Source organism: Chrysemys picta, chromosome 5 (genome assembly GCF_011386835.1).
Source record: "Chrysemys picta bellii isolate R12L10 chromosome 5, ASM1138683v2, whole genome shotgun sequence".
In the NCBI taxonomy this organism is placed as follows: domain Eukaryota; kingdom Metazoa; phylum Chordata; order Testudines; family Emydidae; genus Chrysemys; species Chrysemys picta.
In genome coordinates, this window is record NC_088795.1 from 14,865,650 (window position 1) to 14,889,114 (window position 23,465).

Consider the following 23,465-nt stretch of genomic DNA (forward strand, 5'->3'; position numbering starts at 1 on the left):
CACGTACAGCCCACGGCCCTGCTGCTGTGTGCAGAGGATAACGCACCTACAGCCCACGGCCCTGCTGCTGTGTGCAGAGGATAACGCACCTACAGCCCACGGCCCTGCTGCTGTGTGCAGAGGATAACGCACGTACAGCCCACGGCCCAGCTGCTGTGTGCAGAGGATAACGCACGTACAGCCCATGGCCCAGCTGCTGTGTGCAGAGGATCATTACAATGCATCAATTGGTTTAGGGCTTCAGTTTTTAGAAGTGACAAGTGATTGGGTGCCTTCAAGGGGCTTGATTTTCAGAGGGCAGGCGCTCCTCAGCACTTTCCGAGGCTCAGATCCCTACAAAGTATCTCAAGTTGGGTATCCAAAAACGGAGTCATCCAATATTTCTAGTCACTTTTGAAATTATAGGCTTATGTTTTTACCAATCATATTTTCCTTTTCCTGGCTTCCCTTGGGATTGTTTATTTGACTAAAAGAAATCCTACTTAGGGGAGCATCTAGGGGACCCCAGAACTCTGTAACTGTTTTGTGGAGGGGCATTACAACTCCGGGCCAGATTCGGATACTCTTACGCACATTGAGTATCACCTTACTCCATTAGTAGTCTCACTGAAGACAGACAAGGTAAGGCACTTTTCAACATGAGTGAAGATACCGGAATCTGGCCCTCAATCTGTGTTCATGGTATTTCTCGTTTGCCTTGGTCGGGTTCCTGTTGATCACTGCTTAGCAAACAGCATTAGAATGGCTGATGAGTGAGCTTCAAAGCGGCTGCTCAGCATTTTGAAGTGGGCAAGCAAAATTCACACTTGCTGCCAGTGGGTCCACTCCAGTGCCTTCAGAGGAGGTGGCGAGACAAGGTGGGTGAGATAATATCTTTTGTTGGACCTACTTCTGTTGGTGAGAGAGACGAGCTTTCCAGCTTACACGGAGCTCTTCTTCAGGTCTGGGAAAAGTAACCAGAGTGTCACAGCCAAGCACAGGGGTGGAACAGATAAGAAGTTAATACACATTGCAAGAGACCATTCAAGAGGAAGTGGGCAGGTGATACGTCTACAGTCCTAGGGCAAAGGAGGGTTAGTGGGTTACAGATTGTTGTAATGAGCCATAAATCCAGTGTCTTTATTGAGGCCATGAATCTTGGTGTCTAGCAAAGTTATGCATTTAAGTTCAGAGGAAATGCACCAGCTTGTATGAGGATGAGTTTACCCCAGGATGCTTCTTTGAGCTTATCCAAAGCCTCTTTGGTTTCAAAACCAGACGTGAAATCTCATAAAAATCAGATGGGTTTATACTACTTTACTCATCTCTGGGGCTTCCCTAAGCCTCTCCTGCCTTGATTACTATAACTTCCTTCTCTCCAGCCTCCCTAGCACCTACATGACCCCTGTGCCATGCACACAGTACACATTTGCTAAGACTATCTTCCTTTCCCCATCGCTTGGTCCACATCATCCTGCTATTTGAGCCTCTCTCCGGACTCCCCTTCGTGCACCGCACCACACCAAGTTCAAGCTGCATCTCCTTGCTTTCCTGGCCAACGCAGGTCTCCTCACAGCCTCACCCCCCTGTTGGTCAGTGTAAGCTGCTGGGCTGATCCTTCCCAGCCAGGGAAGGCAAAATCACTCTGCAAACAATGACGCAGCTCCAGATCCTTTACTCGGGGCTTTTCTTTCTTGTCTCCTTTTTTCTTTTTGTATGGACTAAGATTCCAAACAAAGCAATGCAACCCAAACAGTCTCCCTGCCCCCAAGGTCTGGTCCCAACCCTTTTTCCAGGGCTCAAACTTCCCTCACCACATGCCTCCCTTGTCAGGGTGCCTGACAGTCAGAGAGGGCCCCTCCCTGATCCATTTCTGACCCAGGGCCTCACTTGCCTCCTCCCCAGCCTAAGAGGCCTGCAGCTGACTATATGATTTCCTGTAGGGCACATGACTAAGAGAAGGCATGTGACCTGCTACTATAGCTCCTAGACTTACAGGACCCAAGAGATAGACTGGGGCATGTGCATGTGCTCCAAAGTCCAGTACCTTTCTTTCAATCAGATTCTTGTGTAATCATCTCTGCACCTTCTTCTCCATGGAGCGACCTCTCCGAATGGGTCCAGAAGGCCACTATCCTCTCCCCCTGACCGAATCCCTCCTCAAGTTTCACTTTGGCCACAATGCTTATAAGAGCTCAGCTTGTTAATACGGGGGTTGAAGGGGAGATAGGGATAGTTGGTGACACAGTTTCAGGGCAACTGCACCTGTATTACCCCTCCGTTGTCCACCAAGGGCACACACTCTAAGCTCCCGGCTCCCACCCATCACCTCTCTTGAGTGGAGAGCCATGTCTCCCTCCTGACCTGGGATTTTCCCGGCTGAACAGTTCCCTGCTTTACACTGTGATATCCCCAGCAAGGCCAGACTGCCTAAATAGGCCAGTACCTGCACTTTGCTTTCTCTCCAGTGTATTGCCCGCAGTCACAAGTTACCACACAGCTCCTTCTAAACAAGCACATTTATTCTTCAGATAAAAGCATTACAGAGAAAACATAAATAGATACATAAACATTCCTAAACACACGCCAAGAGCCTACAGAAGTCACGCATCAGTTTTACGGGAGCCATAGTAGGTCAAGTCCTTGGGGACCCCCGTTGGGCAGAAGGTCCTGTCCATTTGCTGGATCAGAAAGAAGTTTAAACTCAAGCTCTTCACCCAAAAGTCCTTTCTTTGTCTGTTTGATTTCTAAAGAATCTAGATTGAACTAGTATACGCGAGCCTCTCCAGGAGGTGGTACCTCTCTGCGGGGGTTATATCCTTAATTTTGCCTTAATCACCACTGTTCTTAGTTCCTAGAGAAGCTATGAATGGAATTCTACCTCATGGAGTAGAACACAATCCTCCATAAACCATTCATTTAAAATAATGGATCCCAAAGATACTGCATGGGGTTGCACTATCTGTCCCATCTCCCCGCTAGAGAGGTTACATACAATCGCGGCCCACAATAATACATAAACTTAATACAATAATTGCAGGAAACTGTCACTGTTGTTACTTATCTCTTTGCCCTGAGGAGCTTAGCAAGACTTCATCTACGAAACTGGGATTAAAATAACTAAGTTGATGGTAATTCACACCTTTAGGGCCAGTCTGTGTGTGGACGAACAACCACTTTAGTTATTTTGGTTCCAGTTTCTGTGTTGACAAGGCCTCCAAGCTAGAAGCAGACAAGGCAAAATGTATTGCAAGCCACAGAGGAAGTTTCTACCCCTTCTCATTAAATGTTGGGGTGACGAAGGACGAGTCTGGTGTCAGTTGACGGCTTTACTTTTGGGTTCAGAGTTTCTGCGCCCAATCCTGCTATGCAGAAACTGCAAAATGTAAAAAAACGGGGCATGGGGTGGGAATGATCCACCTTTATTTGAAATTTCAAATAAAAAAATCCAAACAATCAGTTCAGTTTGGGTGTAAACTTGGGCTGCCGGCTTGAGTCAGTTCGTATTTCATCCCAACCAGTTTGTACACCCCTCATTAGAATTGCACTGTCCCTGAGATATCAGATTACAAAGCTTCTTGTAAACCAGGTGTAGCAGCCACAAAACTCAATTCATTTCCAACCACGGGCTCTGCAACTGGGCCACCGGCGTTTTTGCAATTAAAAAAAAATAGAAAAGCAGCAAATAATTCAGACAAGCTGCTTCATTATGCAGCATTTACATCACCTTTTGTCTTGTTCTGAGTTGTATTTTTTATCAGAATGGCCTTTCCCTACAGGAGCTGGTGGGAAGATGGTATGTATTTATTTCAGCAAGTTCATAGTTCCTCCTCTCTCGCAGCTGGAGATGCTCATTCTGAGTAGCGAATTAGCCAGCGGGAGTCAGGGTGAGAGGGGTTATGGGTTCAGAGCGGCTAAGGAATGTCACTTTGGAGTGTGATGGTTCACAGACTGTGAAAGGCAAGGCCTGCTGTCACGGCAGGATCATCCCACCCAGAAAAACAAGGGAGGGGGAGAGAATTGTATGGACAAAGTGAAATCCATAACTGGTCACAAAAAATAGAACATGACAACCCCTCCCAATTAAAACAACAATGGGTGGTGTTGAGTGGCCACGTGAGACCTAGTTTTAGCTCCTGTGTTACACAGAGTGCACATTAAAATAAACCGGCAAAGCTGCCTAGATCATTAAAAATTAATTAAGCATTAAACGAACTTAAGGGACTTGATCTTCAGCTGGTGTCAGTCAGCACCTCCGCATTGACTTCACTGGCGCTACTTCAATTTGCACCAGTTGAGACGCTGGCCAATGGTTTTGTCCATATTTCTTGGCATGAAGAATGTAGCCCTAATGTACAAAACTGACTCGATACATAAATGTCGCTTTTTTGTGGAAGAAGAGTTCCAAGAGTTCTGGCAGTTCTGATCTAGGTATATAACCTAAGGCATAATATTCAGGAGAGGTTTGGGGAAAGATCATGCTCAAAGCAGCTTTTTTTTGGTCTTGGTTAGGTTCCCTCAAAAAGGTCCTTGCAAACCGGAAGTGCTGATGTTCTGCCTTGTCTTGTTCCTTTGAGGAAAGAAGCTGGGGAGGTGGCTAAAATGGAGCGTGGCGATGTGCTCGGCAAATCTGTTTTAATTTGTTTTTATAAAGCTGGCTTATGGGGAAAGAGAAAACTTGAGTGTTAAGTGGCACCGTCCTTTGACGGAGTCTAATGGGCCTGTCTCTGCCATGTGGCCAATACTATGGACTGAAATTTTCAAAGAGGGGAGTAGCTATGGGAGGGGAAGTATGCAGGGAAATCAAAGGCCACATCAAGTCACCTAGCCTGAAAAAAGTGAGTCTGCAAGAAAATAACCCCCTGTAAATCTAAATTTGAACAGGCCCAGTCAATGTGAGGGACAGCTCTGCCTTAAAGGTAAAAGAGAGGGTCAACCAAGGCCTTGTCTGCCCACGACATTTGTACGGCTTTAAGTAGACTGCTGTAGTTAATGTAGTACAACCTTCCCTAGTGTGGATGCAGTTCTACCAGCATAGAGATGCTTATACCAGTATGGCTTAGGGCTAGTCTACACTACCCGCCCGGATTGGTGGGTAGAAATTGATCTCTCAGGGATCGATTTATCGCGTCTATTCTAGACGGATAAATCGATCCCCGAATCGACGCGCATACTCCCACCTCATCACGAGGAGTAAGTGCCATCGATGGGGGAGCTGCGGCGGTCGATTTGCCACCATCCTCACAGCGGGGTAAGTCGAATAGGATATGTCGAATTCAGCTACGCTATTCGCGTAGCTGAATTTGTGTATCTTAAATCGATTCCCCCCCCCAGTGTGGACCTAGCCTTATTCTCATACATTTAGGGGAATAAACAATACCGGCTTTAGGCACCTTTATACCAGTATAACTGCATCCACACTAGACTTGAGGTTGTATCAATTTAACTGCTTTGATAAAACATCACGCTCCAAAGCAAAATAGTTAAATAGGTACAAAAATAGCATGTAGACCAGGCCACAGGCCCTGATTCAGTAAGGCACTTAACCACTTGCTTAGTATACCATATATCCTAGCATAGGTGCTGGAACTAGGGGTGCTACCGCACCCCCTGGCTTGAAGTGGTTTCCATCATAGACAGGGTCTACAGTTTGGTTCAATGGCTCCCAGCACCCCCACTATACACATTGTTCCTGCACCCCGGCATTCAGCCTGGCATCGCAAGCAGTAACAATGGATTGCCAGATGAGTGAAGCCTCTCTTGAGGGCTTTAAACTTTGGAAGAGGAGCTAATGAGGAAAGGAGCTAATCAGTGATCAGTCTGGGACTTGGGAGGCAATTGCCAGACACAGGATGTTCCATAGGACTTCCTCTTTGTCCTGGAACCTTTGTGAGAACTGTTGTGTAAATACCACCTGGGAGGAACAGAATTCAGATCAGACAAAGGGCACGGTGTGGGTGAAGATCTTGTGATGCTCAGTGAGGAGCGGCAGGAGTGCAAAGCCAGCATGAGTGCTGAGTGCAGCCTTTCAGAGGGGAGGGAGAGGCAGGTTTGCTGGATAACTTACACAACAACTGGTAAGTTTCTCATCTGGGTCTAGCTGGACTTGAAATACTTCTTCCTCTACAGCAAGTGGACACAAAGGATACAGGAGACGTTCTGTGACATTTGCTATCACATCACAGACTTGGATCTCTGTGTGATTCTTCACCACTGAAAGAGTCTTCTCTTGACCTAGGATCTTTACATTAAAAAACAAATACCTGCAGCCGCTCCTGGCCTGTCTGTGTATCAGAATTGCCTTTGTAGATGGCCCCTTAAAAGGATATTGGGGTGAGATCTTGTAGTCTTATAGGGCCAGATCCTCGGCTGCACCCCTAGTTCCAGCACCTATGCTAGGATATATGGCATACTGTAATTCAGTAGTCCCTCTGATTTCAAAGGACTTCAAGAGCCAGTTTACTCTGCCTGAGGATCTGGCCCATGGACTGAAAACTGTCTGAATGTAGACAGCTGGGCAACAATGGGCCAGATTCTCAGCTGGTGTAAATTGGCATAGCTCCCTTGAAGTCAGTGGAGCTAGTCTGATTTCTTTAGCTGATCTGGTTCCTGTCCAAGGGTTTACCACAAAAAGGTACCACTTGATTTCTAGAATGCTTTTAACACAAATCAGATGTATGGCATTGTGTTTAGAGCTAGGGAAATAACTAATTTTTTCAGATCAAACCCAAATTAATTTTTTTCAAATTTCTTAGTGAGCAGTTCTTTTCAGGGGCATCCATTTACAAGGAACACTGGCCATCTAGCTGACATCATCATCTGCAGGTCAAGTTTGTCATTCCAGGGCTCCTTCTGTCATGTAACAGACTTTACTTTACAGCCTCCATAGGTCCTTCATTTCAGGGTTTCAGGAGTATGCTGGGGCTTGATTCCCCTCAGCTGCAAGGCAAGGGAAAGAACCCCAATTAGTCATGCATTGCTGCTGGGGGGAGGGTGATCAACTAATTGACTTCTGGTCAGAGGAGGCAGAGCTAGGCCTTGTAAGTACATTGAGGGTGCTCACCTGGTGAGAGGGCAGAGAAGTCTCTGGGATAGGGTTTAACAGACAGGAAACCGTGGAGGAAGCATGCTACTGGAGCAGGTTATGCTCCTGCAGGAGAAGCCCTGAAGTAAAGCCAACAAGGGAACTCTGGTGATGCTGGAGAGGAGCTGAAAGGTTATTAGTTTCATGACTTTTTTGGACTTTTATTTGGACTTGTTCGTGTTCCCCAGGCAGGGGAGTGAGCTGTTACAGGATCTGGCTGACCCACAGAAAACCCAGAGAGGGAGCTGGGAGAAGACATCAGCTGGGACTGGCCATTGTGGTATGGGGAGGGTGCGAGAGGCAAAGTCTGCTGCAGTGCTGAGTCCACCAATGAGGCTGTGCCCTTATAATAGTAAAGGGGGGGGAGGAATAGCTCAGTGGTTTGCGTATTGGCCTGCTAAACCCAAGGTTGTAAGTTCAATCCTTGAGGGGGCCATTTAGGGATTGGGCAAAAATCTGTCTGGGAATTGGTCTTGCTTTGAGCAGGGGGTTAGACTAGATGACCTCCTGAGGTCTCTTCTAACCCTGATATTCTATGATAATTTGTTATTCATATTCAGGGCTCACTGAGTTTGAGTCTCCTTGTTAAACTTTTAGCACTTGTAACTCATGCAAGTCTCATGCCTTTGCTGTGTCAGCAGGTCTGAACTCCCATGAATCATGGCTGCCTGTCTCATTGAGTAAATAATAATGTATCAGATTCACACAAGCAGGTGACGCTTGTGAGCACAGGAGAGAAATGTGTAGATAAAGCTGGCTGACTTTTTTTTTTTTTTTTTTTTTATAATTTCACCAAAACTTTTCATCCCCATTTTGAACACTGATGGGGAGAACTTCCACCAAAACTTGTGACCTTTCACCCCCTTTTAAAAAAATAATTGAAATGTTGATGGAAAACTTAGCTGGCATTTAAATATAAGTCTCTAGAGCTGTTTTTTTAACGGGAGTGAGGGGGTGGGGAAAGATTGCAGAAATGTTGTGGTCAAAATTTCAATGAACAATTGCATTGAAATGTGACCTGCTCATGAATCCATCAAAGCATATATGTCCCAAGAGAGCAAATAGCCAAGATTTCACAAGTTTGCTGGTTAATCTAGGGCAGAGTCGATCCTTTAGTAAGGTTAAAAAAACTAGTGTATGTCATGAAAATTAGCCAAACCCTTTGAATATACACCTCCCACATTTAAACTGCTGGAACTCCCGTGTGAACCCCTGTGGAATATGCCTAAAATAGATTATACTGTTAAGGTTTTTTTTAACATGAGTTGCAAACTGTAGGAAAATCCTGAAGGCGCTCATATGCATTTCTTCTACCTTACACACCTGCATTACCGTAGTATCTAAGCATCTCCCAATCTCTGGTGTATTTATCCTCCTAGCCCGCCTGCGAGGTAGGAAAGTGCTATTATACCTGTTTCACAGGTGAAGGACCAAGGCATAGAGAGGCTAAGTAACTTGCCCTGGGTTCCACAGGCAGTCTGTGGCAGAGCCACGACTTGAACCTGGATCCTAGGCTAGTAACCAGTGGCTACAATGATTAAATTACAACTTCCAAGTTACAACTTCCAAACAAAATACCTGTTAAAACACAATTAAAGATAAGAACCTCATTTGAATGTAGAATAAAATAAAAAAACCCAAACAACCAGCTGTTTGAAAGCAGGAAATGCATAGGGAAAGCTCCACAAATAACTTCAGCTGTATTAATTCCGCTCAACAGTCTACCCAATGCATGCAATCCCATAATACAGAGAGCTCACTGGAGAACGAGGGGGGCAATCACCATAGGGTAAGCGTTCACTTCCAGCCTATAACGTTAACCCCACAGTAGTATGATGCTGTACTTGTTACTATTATTTATATTACAGTAGTGGTCAGAGAGTCTAACAGAGACAGCAGCACCCTTGGGTTGTTCAGTGTACCTAGTAAGACAATCAATCTCCCAAAGAGTTTACAGTCTAAACTGGCAGATTGAGGGGAAACAGACCTAGAGAAGCAATGTGATTTACTCAGGGTCATACAGCAGATCAGTATCAGAGCCAGGAACAGAACCCAGGTAATTTGGTTACTGGCCCAAGGCCTGTATTCACTAGACCATACAGTGTCTCAAGGGGATCTGTTTGATTTTGGATGGGATGGGATGGGAGTTGTTAAGGGTTTTAATGGCTGGCTTTTACACTTTCTTTGAGAAACCAAAGAGCAATCGCTCTGTTAGAGACCTTGCAGGGTCAGTTCTGATTTTTCCAACCAGTTGGTAGCATTGTGGGCTACCAGACAGAAGAGAGCCTGAACTGAGGAGAAGCCGTGGGGCTAGTGGAGGAGGAGGCAGCAATCCATAACCTTGACTGAGTGATGGACAGTACAGCCAATGCTGCAATGGATGAAACCCTCCCACAACCAAGTGGGGAGGGGAGGAGTTCCTTTGAAAAGATGTCCAAGAGAGTGGTTGATGGATACTAATGCAGCCCAGGGACAGCTGTCCTTGTTCCGAGGTTACGCTTGCTGCTATCAGGGGGAGGAGAGGATTTGAAACTTTTTGTTCATTAAAGTATTACAAACGGCCTCATTCGGCCCGTGCAGCCCGCTAAGCTGTTTGGTGACTGAAAGAATCAATTAGGTGATCCAGCGGTAGCAGAACAAAAGATCTAGGCCACCAGAATTAGCTTAGTACTACATGCCATTCCTCCAGCCCCCACGTGGTTAATCAATCTGGGTACTAAAGGGTGGTCTACACTGGGGGAGGAGGGTCGATGTGAGATATGCAACTTCAGCTACGGGAATAGCATAGCCGAAGTCAACGTATCTTATTTCGACTTACCTCCCGTCCTCACGGCGCGGGATCGATGGCCGCGGCTCCCCCGTCGACTCCGCTACCGCCGCTCGCCCTGGTGGAGTTCCGGAGTCAACGGGAGCGCGTTCGGGGATCGATTGCTACTCGCCGATCCAGCGGGTAGTCTGGACGTACCCTAAGTGATGACCCATCATACTTCTAGCAAAAGCAAAATGCCTCTCAAGCAGACGCACAGTCGGCTGCAATTGAATTCATAACCTAACAGGATCATTTGAACGTCTGAGCCAGGCGGTGGCCTTTGCTTATATCCATTGCTGAATGCCAGCCTTCCCAAGAGCCGGGCAGCAAGAGGGAATGGGGTAAATGTTGGGTAATGAGGATCCAACTGGCCAGGTGGGTTCCTTAGTGTAAAATCCTTGTGAGGTATCAGGCCAGAACCTCAGTTTGTGTAAATGGGTGTAAGTCCATTGCAGGGAATGGAGGTGTGCTGACTTACGGTGGCGGAGGATCTGACCCATAAAAGCTGATCTGCTGTGCCTATGGTAGGGTGTGCTGTGCGGGGGGGAAGGGGGGGATCAAAGCAGAGACAGAATTATTATTTTAAAACATTTCTTTAAAATGACCAAAGGTGTAAACCTCAGCCCAAATGATAAACCCTAATGAGCTGCTGGGGGTTTTCTTGGCCTCTCAGGATGTGTTACTGACTGGTGCTCAGATGCAGTGGTGATAGGGGCCACATAGATACATGGATGGATAGGTCAGCCCCATGCACAAGAAGCAGCCCTAGAGAGACTGAGTCTGCCTGAGACACGGTGTCTCCATCATTCCTTCCAGGGTGGTGTGGCTCTACCCCATGGTCTAAGGATGGAAACAGAAGAACAGCCATACTTGGGCTAGGTCCACACTACCCGCCTGATTCGGCGGGTAGAGATCGATCTTCTGGGATCGACTTATCGCGTCTCATCTGGACGCGATAAATCGATCCCAGAAGTGCTCCCCCGTCGACTGCGGAACTCCTGCTCGCCGAGAGGAGGAAGCGCTGTCGATGGGGGAGCTTGCCTGCGCCGCGAGGACCCACAGTAAGTAAACTTAGTTTGATCTAGGAAACGTCGACTTCAGCTACGCTATTCTCGTAGTTGAAGTTGCGTTTCCTAGATCGATCCCCCACCCCAGTGTGGACCAAGCCTGGATCTGGCCAATGGACCATCCAGCCCAGTATCCTGTCTTCCAACAGCGGCTAATGCCAGGTTCTTCAGAGGAAATATACAGAACAGGACAATTATCAAGTGATCCATCCCCTGTTGTCCAGTTCCAGCATTTGGCAGTCAGAGGCTTAGGGACACCCCAGAGCAGGGGGTTGCATCCCTGACCATCTTGGCTAATAGCCACTGGTGGACCTATCCTCCATTATTTAAAAGCCACCATCTTTGCTTATTAGGGAGTGCTCCCAAGTCTCCTTGAAACAAGCTAGGACATTAAAACATTTTTTTTCTTTTGGAATCTTTCTTTTTTGCTTCCCATCTCATAGTTTTACCCTCACTCACACCCCTTTTTTCTTCCCCGTGATAGGTTGCTTTGACAAAGAGAATTATTGGGTGACTTTGATGGAGATGTGTATTGAGAAGAATCCTTCTTGGACCGCACTGAGCTGATTCTTGGAGAACTAATGCAGGCATGTCCCCTGGCTTCGCTGATTTAGAGAGGAATTGATGGCATAACTCTCACAGGGGAGGGTTGGAGAAGGTGACTGCAACCTTACATCTAGCTTCTGATTTATGAGGTCTATGATTCATGGTTGAGTTTCTAAAGCAAAGGAAGAATAAGAGAGATGAAAGGAAGGATGGTCTTGAGGTTGAGACACTGGACTGGGACTCAGGAGGTCTTGATTCAGTTCCTGGATTGGCCACTGATTTTATTTGCAATCTTGGGCAAGTCCCTTAACCTTCCTGTGCCTCAGCTCCCCAGCTGTAAAGTGGGGGTAATAATACTTCCTGTCTCCCACCCTTTGTCTAGTCTATTTCGAGTGTAAGCTCCTTGGGGCAGAGTCTCTTACTATGGGTCTGAATGTTGTCCACCACACATAAGTGCCTCTAGGTGCTACTGTAGAACAGTAATAACAGCAGAGAGGTTACTAGTGTCACTGTGGCAGGTGGTGATTTTATACATCCGTGGGGGTGTCACATTTTGGCTTCTCTGTGGCTTCTCCTGACTGTGCGTGTGGGATTGCACACTCCAGCAGTGATGGCCAGAGTGTTTGGGAGATAAACAGGAGTGCACAGTGGTTCAAACCTTTGGGTCCCTCCTGTCTCCAAAGGGGACAAAACGAAAAAGGGGGTCAGCTGGCTCTCACATAAGCCCCTAGTCATGCAAATTCGGCCAAAGGAACAGCGGTTGTGGTTCTGCTGTAATTGCTGCTCTCCCCATCTTATTATAGGGCTAGCATCATGTCCAGCACCACAGTGTCTGACGGTATGACTGTGGAGTTCAAATCTGGACCCATCTTTAGTTGAACGACGATGAATTCCATCTACTGTAACCAAAAACTAAGCATGCCACAAAGGGTTTGCCCCAGTGTCTTTATGAAAGGATTTCGTACTGAAACTTGGCTATAGAACATCTGCCTAGAAGAAGGCTCTTAACAAGAACAATCCAAGAAAGCTGCTGTTCATTCATAGGATTTGAGCAACCAGACAGAGTTCCAAGAGCGCGTGCAGTGGTGTTGGAGTCGTGTCGGTCTCATGATATTAGAGAGACAAGGTGGGGGGAGGTAATATCTTTTATTCGACCAGCTTCTGTTGGTGAGAGGGACAAGCTTTCAAGCTACACGGTAGCTCTTGTTCACCAGCCTTGTATCTCTGATTGTTGCTAGTACCGTTTAGCATTAGCCTCTTTTGCATTTCAGGGAGCACTGCTGCCCTCTTGAGAGCATACAGGCAGAATCCAGGGCAAGGTTCTTCTTGGGAGAAAAAGAATTGTATTTTTCATTAACTAGGAAACCTTGCCAAGGATCAAATGCAAAGGTGTCTGAAAGCAGAAGAGAGAGAAGGCCGCAGTGGCTTTTGTGTTCTGGCTGTGGCAGTGGATTTAAAGATCACCTTTGCTTGGCAATCTCTTCTCAAGGGGTTCATATGAGGCAACAAAGAACTAGCATGCTCCCTCCGCAGACCCTAAGCCTTTCCATCATTAGAGCCCAGCAGTGTTGTGTAAAATGAAAAGGAATGTTCCCCCGATTGCCGTGAAATACAGCCCAGCTAATCACTAGCTTAGCACACGCTTAGCGTCTTAGTTTCAAAACTCTGCTCTAACATTTCCCCAAACTGGCAAGGAGCCCTCAGCACTCAGGGTGCAGAGATTCAGACTGACTGACAGGCAGGGAGGAAGGGGACTCAGTGGTGCAGCGGATTAGTGAAATTTGCAGCAGATTTGACTTGGATCCCAAGCAAAAGGAGGCTGGTGGGCTCTTTCCAGCATGTTTGCCCCTTGTTCCACTAACTACAGTATCTTTGGGAACGTCTCTGCCTAAGGCGCCCAAGACTGGAAAGGCAGGCGAGTGTTGCCTACTGTATCCTGGCTTGATTTAGTTCCGGCTACCAAAATAGGCTAATCAGAGCTCTCACCTGAGCTTGCGTGGTCCAGTGCCTGTGTCACTGCACTGTGGGTGCAAAGACCTGGTTCTAGTCCCAGCTCTGCCCGTGACCTTGGGCAGTCGCTTCATTTCTCTGTGGGTTTAGATGGCAAGCTCTTGTGGACAGTGGCTATCTCATCCTATGTATGTCCACGGACTAGCACAGTGATCTTGCTTGTAGCCTCCAATTGCTACCACGTGCAGCCTGCAGGAGAGATACCCAAGTGCTCAGAGCAGTGCTGGTACTGTTCTCTCCATCTGCCCCCCATGGGCAAAATCCACCCCTACAGGGGCACAATTCCTGCCTAAGCTTCCTGTGAGGTAGTGTTGCACCTCCATACCTGTACCAAGGACTGCATGCAATAGTCTTGTCCTAGCAGAATGCAGTAACTTAGAGCAGAATTTGGCCCTAGAAATATATATGCAGTGTGCACTCATTTCTCCGTGCATGTGCTTTCTACCCTGGGACACAATGTGCAATGGACAGTGAGAGATAAGTGGATAACAGTGCCCAGTAGCTGGTGGTTTATTTATCATCATGGAGGTAAGATAGTGCATCACGAGAGCTGGCCTATCTTGTAGGGGACTTGAGATGGGATTTGCAACCTTTTGCCTCTAGATCATCCATTGAAATTCAGCCTAGACTAGTAGTAACTGAACATCACTGAGACCCAGAGGATGTTTAGGGACCAGTGTGAAAGGTGCGGGTGACCTCAGGGCAGTTCATAGGGGACACAGGTTTACATCACAAGAACTGCCAGGGTATCAAGCACCCTCAGCGACAACCCTATTGTAAAGAACCACAAGCACAGAGATTCATTCACCCTCTCGCTATTGGAGTGGCCCCTACACAACAGGATTGAAGAACGTTAATGGGGCAGTATGAGAGAGCTGGCAATGCCCCATCCCTGTTTCCTGGCTAAGCGGAGGACTCCAGCATCCAGTGCCACCGATCCACAAACTTCACCAGATCTAAATTCAGAAGCAAAAAGGACTAGCCTTATTAAACAGAAAGCTCCTTTCCTTCCTTATTCTTCATGCCGTAAACTCTGTTTAGTCCATTTGATGCTGCCTCTTGTATACCCATAAGTTGACCTTCAAACTGGCTTTCTTGCAGTCAGTAGGTCCTATATTTTAATGGTGTATCCTATAATCCCATAAACTCGCTTGCAGTGGGCCCTTAATGAAAATCCAGTTCATCTCCTCAAATGTTCATATTCCAGTCTGGGTTCAGGTTTGAAATCTGGAATATTTTCTCCCCCAAAGTGATCAAGATTTGGAGTTCCAGATTGGTCCCTTCTGACCTTAAAGTCTGAGTCTATTACTGTATGAAATAGTTTTGTTTACTGAATCAACAGTCCGCTGGAAAAGCGGCTCTCAGGAGTCATGTCCCACTCAAGTGCATGTGTGCTCTCTCTCACGCACAGACGAAAGTCTCTGGTGTGAAATAAAAGTAACTGCCCTTTAAAAGGGGTGATGGGAGCTGCCCCAAATATCAGTTGAAGTTCCACTTTTTGACTCAGGGTGGCAGCAGAGGACAGAGTGATTGAAGCTCAAGGGGCTTTAACCTTTAACAGCAAAAGATAATCCTGGTAGGGTGGCTGCTCCTCCGTGTTCCTGCTGAACTCGCCAAGATCACATAGCATTCCTGGGACAGCTGCAAAGCCTACACAAAAGGGCATGAATTAAGGACCCAGTGCCACTTCTTGCTCTGAAATTCCTTTGCTCTTTCAAGTTTAATCAGGTGGGATCAGGACCAGTAACTCCGATTCTGGACAACAAATGTTCATATCGTTAAACCATTCTCGCGCGTGGGTCACCCTTGCTGGCAGTCTGAGCAGAGGTGCCAGGGAGTAAATGGGCCATGGAGAACGAAGTCCCGTAGCAGGCTGTCCCTCCAGCAAAGAGGCAGCACACGTGGTGATGCAGGGTGAGGGACAGAGAAAATCAGTCTCCAGGCTGCCCGCCTGGCACCTTTCATGGGGACTAAATTCACTCGGGGAAGACTTTGTAATAATTGTAAAAGAAGGGGTGGGGGGAAAGTAGTGCATTTGCCATGTGTGATGTGATGACAAGGGTTTGGCTTTGCCATCAATGCCAATATTAGACTGTAACATTTCCCCTCTTGTATTGGCACTGTCATGCTAAACAGTGCACTGTTCCCATTATTGGGTTAGAGGGGAACTCTTGCTGTGTTATTTTGGAGTGTGCATGATTTGGCAGTGACTCAAACTGCACCAAGCCCTAATGCTGTGGTTAATTGTGCTAGCTACTTCTGGAGAGTGTTAGCATTTCCTCTTCGTGGGCTAAGAAGTTTGTCTTAAGGGACAAACTTACATCTCGCTTGACATTGAATTGACTCTGAAAGTTGCTGTGGGATGTTCTAAGCTCAGATCTTCTGAGAAACATGGGTGTCCACTCCCTATTAAAAAGAAGGGGAATTGGACCTCCAAAGCTGCTTATGGGAGTTGAAAATCTCAGTTTTAATGTCTTGCTAGGGACAGAGCAGGACAGCCCCAGCCAGGTCAACTCCACCATGAGTTTCCTTATAAGCATTGACCCTTTTGGGGTTCATTAGCCTGCAAGCTCAGTGAGGAAAGGTGGCTTAAGGGCGAGAGGAAAGAAATAAAATAGGATATGGGAAGAGAGACAATAGGAGAAAACGGAAGAGTTAAAAATAGGCAGATAGAAAACCAAAAATAGGTCACCCAAGTGAAACGGTGGCTCCTGTTGGTCACAGATAGGATTACTGCTTCTTGGGAGGCTTAGTAATCAGAAGATGGCAGAAGCACCAAAGGAGAGAGGTTGACTCAACTCACGCCAGTGCTGCGTGCATGGCCTAGTGGTCTGAGCACAGGGCTGGGAGAGGGCAACTGAGACATTTTCCGACACCCTCTGTCATCCTGGGCAGGTACCATGGACACTGCTTCAGTCTCTCTCTAAAATAGGAATAACAACACTCAGTTAATTCCTTCCCAGAGTGTTGAAAGATCATCAGATTAGCTAATGTAATGAATGTGCTTTGAAGATTATGTGCTAAGTACTATTGCGATTATGTAAGGTATTAAGTCTCCCCCCCAGCAGTGCTCTCTTAAAAGAGAGAGCGAAAACTAGGAGTTGCCAGAAGTGAGCAGACCTGTGGTGCAACTAGTCCAATACCCTGTTTCTGCCAGAGGCCAGCACCAGCAGTACAAGGGCTAGGATATGCCTTAATGGACAATTATGGAATAACCTGATCACAGGGTAAATTTATTTGGAAGCGCAGGCAGTCAGTGGCTGGCATATGCCCTGAAGCATGAAGGTTTTCTCTCCCTTGATGCTTTTTTTTATTCTATCTAATGTAACTTGGAATAGTCTTATTATTTATTTTATGGCATTTATTTATACATACTGCAATAGCACTGGGAGCCCCAGTCACAGACCAGGACCCCATTGTGCTAGGCGCTGTACAAACACAGAACAACAAGATGGTACCTGTTCCAAAGAGCTATACACGCCTACTCCCATTTCAAACCCTACTAAGCTCTTGGCCTCGATTAAAATATTGTGGCAAGGAGTTCCTCAGGCTGTTTTTTTTTTTCTTTTTAATTTTTGAATCATTTATACTGTTCGATTTCATGGGGTGCTCTGTTTTATTAGAGGGGGCCCAATTTACTTTCTCTGTACCAGTCACTATTGTGTATCTACCTCTGTCACCTCCCCTCTTTCTCATCTCTAGGCTGTTCTGTTCTCTTCAGTCTTTCCTAATATGCAAGCCTTGTCTTGCTCTCTGTAGAAGCCCAGGTTTTACAAAGTGACTAGTGACTCTGGGTGTCTGTTTTTGGGTGCCCAATTTGAAACACCTTTTAGCCTCTCAGAGGTGGTAAGACAACTCCCACCTGTTTGTGCTCTCTGTATGTGTGTATATATATCTCCTCAATATATGTTCCATTCTATATGCATCCGAAGAAGTGGGCTGTAGTCCACGAAAGCTTATGCTCTAATAAATTTGTTAGTCTCTAAGGTGCCACAAGTCCTCCTGTTCTTCTTTTAGCAACCTGGTTTTCAGAGGGCTGAGTGTCTCAAATGGGACACCCAAAATCACTAGCTGCTTTGTAAACTTTTGGCCTATATGGATAAAAACATTTGGCGTTATCAAAGTAAACATGGAAAATAGCACAAGGGTTTGGGAGGGGATATAAACTCTCCTGCTTCAGGGCAGGAGTCAATGACTGACAAGTGAGGGGGCCCATGAAGTTATTAAAAAAAAAATCCTACCAAAACAAGATTCTCCACTCTAAACACTTCTCCCTCTGGGGAGTATGTGAGAGGACAGACATCTGATAGATGCTAGTCACTTTGTTTAATGCACAATTGGAAGGTGCGCAGATACTATGGTGATGAGCATTGTATAAAAGCCTAGGTAGAGTAGAACAGATAACTCTCCGAACTCCCTACTGCACCTCGTCTAAAGCAGCTGGCGATGGTCTCTGTTAGAGGCAGGATGCTGCGCTGAATGGACATCTGGCCTGATTCAGGGCAGGTCTACACTACCACGGGGATCGACGCTCTGAGTTCAATCCACCGGTGGTCGATTTAGCGGTCTAGTAAAAACCCGCCAAATCGACTGCAGATCACTCGCCGGTCGACCCCTGTACTCTACCCCCAACGAGAAGAGTAATGTAAGTCGACAGACCTCCCCCTCCTCCCCCCGTGGTGTAGACCCCGCGGTAACTTGACCTAAGGTACGTCGACTCCAGCTACGTGAATAACACAGCTGGAGTTGCATAGCGTAGGCTGACTTACCGCGGTAGTGTAGACATAGGACCACAGGAACTGTGATCCTAAGTTCTCTTTTGTCCATCTTGTAAAGTTGTAAAATAGTCTCCTGGATGCAAAGGCATTTCGATCTATTCTGTTTTCCTGGGTTGGGCATGTGGGGAGAGATCTCCTCTCTTAGGTTTACATCACACATGTGGGTTTGGGTAGGTGGAGAGCTAAGCCCTCCTGATTTAGTGTGGCATATGCTTGCAATCAGCAGGCACTTCAGCTCCACTGCTTTATACGAAGAAACCCACTTCTTCCTCACCAGCAGGACCATTGCCCTTAGTATTAAGAACACTGCAGGTATTGCAATCATGGACTGGGCAATTTAATTAACCCTTGATGTGAAAAACCAAAACGTCAAACTCCAGAAGCCACCTTTTACAATGAGAGACTACAGCAGATTAAAAATAATTTCACCTCCCAAATACTTTTAGCCCACTCAGTATTGCTATTCTCGAGCGTTCAAAAATCACTTGTCAGGCTCCCCAAAAAATCAGGAAATTGGCTTAAAAATTGTGAAGTTTTCTAATTAATACATGGTGTGTACTTTTCTTCTTTGCCATCTAGTTTCTTTAGGTTGTACCTGTTTCAGGTTTGTAAGTTTCTCTCCTCACCACAGAGGCTAGAAGATTGCTTTATGTTTTAAATGAAAGCTGAGATTCTCATGAGCAGCTGGGGCTTTAAGACAAACACCAAATATTACAAGACTCACAATAAAAATGGTGAGTTGGCAACAGTGTGCATTAGATACATGTGTGTACTCTTAAGCCTTCATTTGGCTGGCAATCTGGAAAGGCCAGTAGCCTGGAGGTTAACAGACACCATTTATTTTCAACTTTTTCCTCTCAGCAGTGGAATATACCAGCATAAAGGTTTGCAAGAACTTTTTAAAACTATTGAAAACTATAAACTTGTGGGTTTCTAAATGGTCTTTAATTGTATTATTTAAGACTTTCGGAAGCTGCAAATTGGTGACTGTACATTACAGCAAACAGATTGGCATGAATATTTATTAGAAAAAAGTGCTTTATTTTGTCTTGGCAAAAAATGTTTTTCATTGAAAATACAGCTTTAAGATCTGACTCTGCTCTGGCTAAAACCAAATGCAAGACTCCTATGGACTTCAGTGGAAACAGTGTTGGATGATATCTATATAGTCTGTTGTCATAATAGCCCGTCTGGAATTTGATCAGACAATAAGAGTTCCATTTTTACCCCAGGTTACCAACATTAAGTCCTGATCCAATAGGCTCTGAAACAGATCCTTAGTTCAAGAGGTTTTATGGGCATCTGAACTCATTTTCTCTGGTGTAAATGGTAATTGATGGCTGATTGCAAACAGTATGAGCTTTTTAACAACTTTAGCTTAATTCCTGCCCTTTTGCTTTTTAAATTCAATTTAACGGTTTAGATCCTCATCTGGTGTTAGAGCTCACCCTCACTCCCCTGAACTTGCCCAGCACTGCTCTATTCAAGGTGCTGCCTGCCCTCTGCTTGCAAGGCAGCCAGTCCTCCTCCCTCCTCGAGCTCCAGGGAGTGACCAACCTGCTCTGCCCTGCAGCTCTTTACATATGGGCCTGCCTGGCCCTGATTGGCTGCTCCTCGTAGCCCCTCTCCAATTGTCTGTCTCCTAAATAGTCTCCCTATAGTCCTGCCCAATTGGCTGCCTGTTGCGCAGCCTCCCTAGGGTCCTATTAACCCTTTATGGGCTAGTGTGGGGCAGATGCCCCATCACATTCTGGTATCACACTATGGACAAATTGGAGAAATGGTCTGAGGTAAACAGGATGAAGTTTAACGAAGACAAATGCAAAGTGCTCCACTTAGGAAGGAAAAATCAGTTTCACACATACAGAATGGGAAGAGACTGTCTCGGAAGGAGTACAGCAGAAAGGGATCTAGGGGTTATAGTGGACCACAAGCTAAATATGAGTCAACAGTGTGATGCTGTTGCAAAAAAAGCAAACGTGATTCTGGGATGTATTAACAGGTGTGTTGTGAGCAAGACACGAGAAGTCATTCTTCCGCTCTACTCTGCACTGGTTAGGCCTCAACTGGAGTATTGTGTCCAGTTCTGGGCACTGCATTTCAAGAAAGATGTGGAGAAATTGGAGAGCGTCCAGAGAAGAGCAACAAGAATGATTAAAGGTCTTGAGAACATGACCTATGAAGGAAGGCTGAAAGAATTGGGTTTGTTTAGTTTGGAAAAGAGAAGACTGAGAGGGGACATGATAGCAGTTTTCAGGTATCTAAAAGGGTGTCATAAGGAGGAGGGAGAAAACTTGTTCACCTTAGCCTCTAAGGATAGAACAAGAAGCAATGGGCTTAAACTGCAGCAAGGGAGGTTTAGGTTGGACATTAGGAAAAGGTTCCTAACTGTCAGGGTGGTTAAACACTGGAATAAATTGCCTAGGGAGGTTGTGGAATCTCCATCTCTGGAGATATTTAGGAGTAGGTTAGATAAATGTCTGTCAGGGATGGTCTAGACAGTATTTGGTCCTGCCATGAGTGCAGGGGACTGGACTCTATGACCTCTCGAGGTCCCTTCCAGTCCTAGAATCTATGAATCTATGAATCACAATGGTCTAGGACTCTTGACATGGCACAGATATGCCTCACTATAGCTGTACACTGTATAGTCAAATGGCTGAGAACTTAAACTGGATGGTAACCGACCACAAAATCCAGGGATGATTGAACCGGGTGACACTGTGAACAAAACGAGCTCTCAGCCATGCTTGTGGCTGCTTCCATCCCTTCATACTGACTGACTCTGCTGACATTTTAGGCTGCAGAGTGGCACACAGAACAACATCCTATTGTACAAATGAGGACCTGGTATGAAGTGTTTGTTCCTTCTTAGGTGGCAATAACCTGACAATCAAAGATAATTAAATGGCCAAAGCTGGCAACAAAATTTGGTTGCTCTGCAATCTGGGTTGGTGATGATGTGTTGAGACCAATCCTGGCACTCTGATAGTCTGGTCAGTTTAATCCCATTTGATAATATACCACGTTGAAACAACAGCTTTCCTCACTTTTCCCCACTGGGTTATCCTCTTGATCACATGCCTGTTGCTGTCCTTTAGTTATTATCTTTGAGAGAACCAAATAATTTAGCTTCCTAGGTCATCACAGAAATCTCTGTGTTTGACTGTTATCTACAGCCTCCAAGGGATGAGAAATGAAGTACAAAGGACAACATGTCTCAAGGAACAAGATGGATGCGGTCATATCTTTTATTGGACCAACTTCTGTTAGTGAAAGAGACAAGCTTTTGAGCTTTCACAGAGCTTCTCCTCAGGTATGGGAAAGGTACTCAGAAGTTGGTCCAATAAAAGATATTACCTCACCCACCTTGTGTCTCTAATATCCTGGGACTAACCCAGCTACAGCACTGCAAACAGCATTTCTCAAAGCCCTCAGTCCTGCATCTAGTGCTCTTCTGTTATTTTGGTTTGTGAAATGAACTCGGCGTCAAAATAGTCATTTATCAGGGGGTAGCCGTGTTAGTCTGTATCTACAAAAACAACAAGGAGTCTGGTGGCACCTTAAAGACTAACAGATTTATTTGGGCATAAGCTTTCGTGAGTAAAAACCTCACTTCTTCGGATGCATAGTCATAGTCAAAATAGTCATTGTATTTTTGGGAATCCAGCATGAATCAGGAAGGTGGGGAGGGTTCTGTCCTGGACAAACAGGATCTTATGTGCTCAGGTAGGTAGAGGCCTGAGACTTCCCCGGTTTAGAAACATTAGGGTTACCATATTTTGTGCCTCCAAATGGAGGACACTCCACGGAGCCCCCGGCCCTGCCCCCAGCCCCGCCCCCGGCCCCGCCCCAACTCCGCCCCCTCCCCAAAGTCTCCGCCCCCTCCCCTGCTTCCCGCGAACATTTAATTCGCGGGAAGCCTGAAGCAGGTAAGGGGGAGTGTGGGGGGAGGAGGCGCGGCCCAGGCTGGCCCCCCGCGGCTCCAGCCTGGGTCGGCTCGGGCCCTGGGGTGCCGGCCCCGGCCCCCGGCCGACCACCCCCGGCCCGCCCAGCACTGCCGGCCCCCGGCGGCCCGGCGCACCCCCCCTTATCCCCGACCGGCTCCGCGGCCCGGCGCACCCCCCTGCTACCCCGGCCCGGCTCCCCGCCCGGCCCCGCGGCCCGGCGCACCCGCCCCCGCCCGGCTCCCTGCCCGGCCCCGCGGCCCGGCGCACCCCCCCCTGCTGGCCCCGGCCCGGCTCCCTGCCCGGCCCCGCGGCCCAGCGCACCCCCCCCGCTACCGCGCCCCCGGCTCCCCGCCCGGCCCCGCGCCCCCGGCTCCCCGCCCGGCCCCGCGCCCCCGGCTCCCCGCCCGGCCCCGCGCCCCCGGCTCCCCGCCCGGCCCCGCGGCCCGGCGCACCCCCCCGCTGGCCCCGGCCCGGCTCCCCGCCCGGCCCCGCGGCCCGGCGCACCTCCCCGCCGGCCCCGGCCCGGCGCACCCCCCCGCTACCGCGGCCCGGCCCCGCGCCCCCCGGCTCCCCGCCCGGCCCCGCGGCCCGGCGCACCCCCCCGCTGGCCCCGGCCCGGCTCCCCGCCCGGCCCCGCAGCCCGGCGCACCCCCCCCGCTACCCCGGACCGGCCCGCGGCCCGGCGCACCCTCCCGCTACCGCGGCCCAGCGCACCGCCCGGCTCCCGGCACCGCGCCCCCGGCTCCCCGCCCGGCCCCGCACCCGGCCCGGCACCATGCCCCCGACCCCGGCCCGGCACCGCACCGGCCCCGGCCAAAGAGGCCCCGGCCGAGCCCTCCATCCCTCCCTCCCGATTTTCCCGGACATGCCCGGCTTTTGGGGATTTCCCCCCGGATGGGGATTTGAACCCCCAAAAGCCGGACATGTCCGGGAAAATCCGGACGTATGGTAACCCTAAGAAACATGTACTGGAACATTTGCAAGCTAGTTTGTGACTGGAGAATCACTGGAAGGGGAGAGTGGCGTGGAGAGGGTCTGTTAGAATCACACAGAGGGAGGAACTGTGTCCCTCAAAGTCTAGATAAGCACCTGAAGGTCTGTAGCTTTGTCTGTAACCTCCAACGTTTGGGACTGCCCTCATCACCACACTCAAACTGTGGTCAATCCCTAAGGAGCAGGGGAGGGGATTAGGGATCAATTGGCCTCATTAACACCCAAATCCCAGGATTTGTTGGGTTACTG

The 23,465-nt window shown here is 47.8% G+C and overlaps 1 protein-coding gene across 9 annotated transcripts in view; it reads left to right on the forward strand.

The window, feature by feature from the left end:
• SHROOM3 (shroom family member 3) overlaps positions 1-23,465 on the forward strand; it is a 259,403-nt gene that overhangs the window by 43,761 nt on the left and 192,177 nt on the right. The window contains exon 1 of one of the 9 annotated variants that reach the window (XM_065595987.1): positions 7,041-7,195. The exons of the other annotated variants lie outside the window; for them this stretch is intronic. The gene's annotated coding sequence lies outside the window, so the exon portion shown is untranslated. Of the gene's footprint in view, positions 1-7,040; positions 7,196-23,465 lie in introns of those variants that run through there. 9 annotated transcript variants of the gene reach the window in all.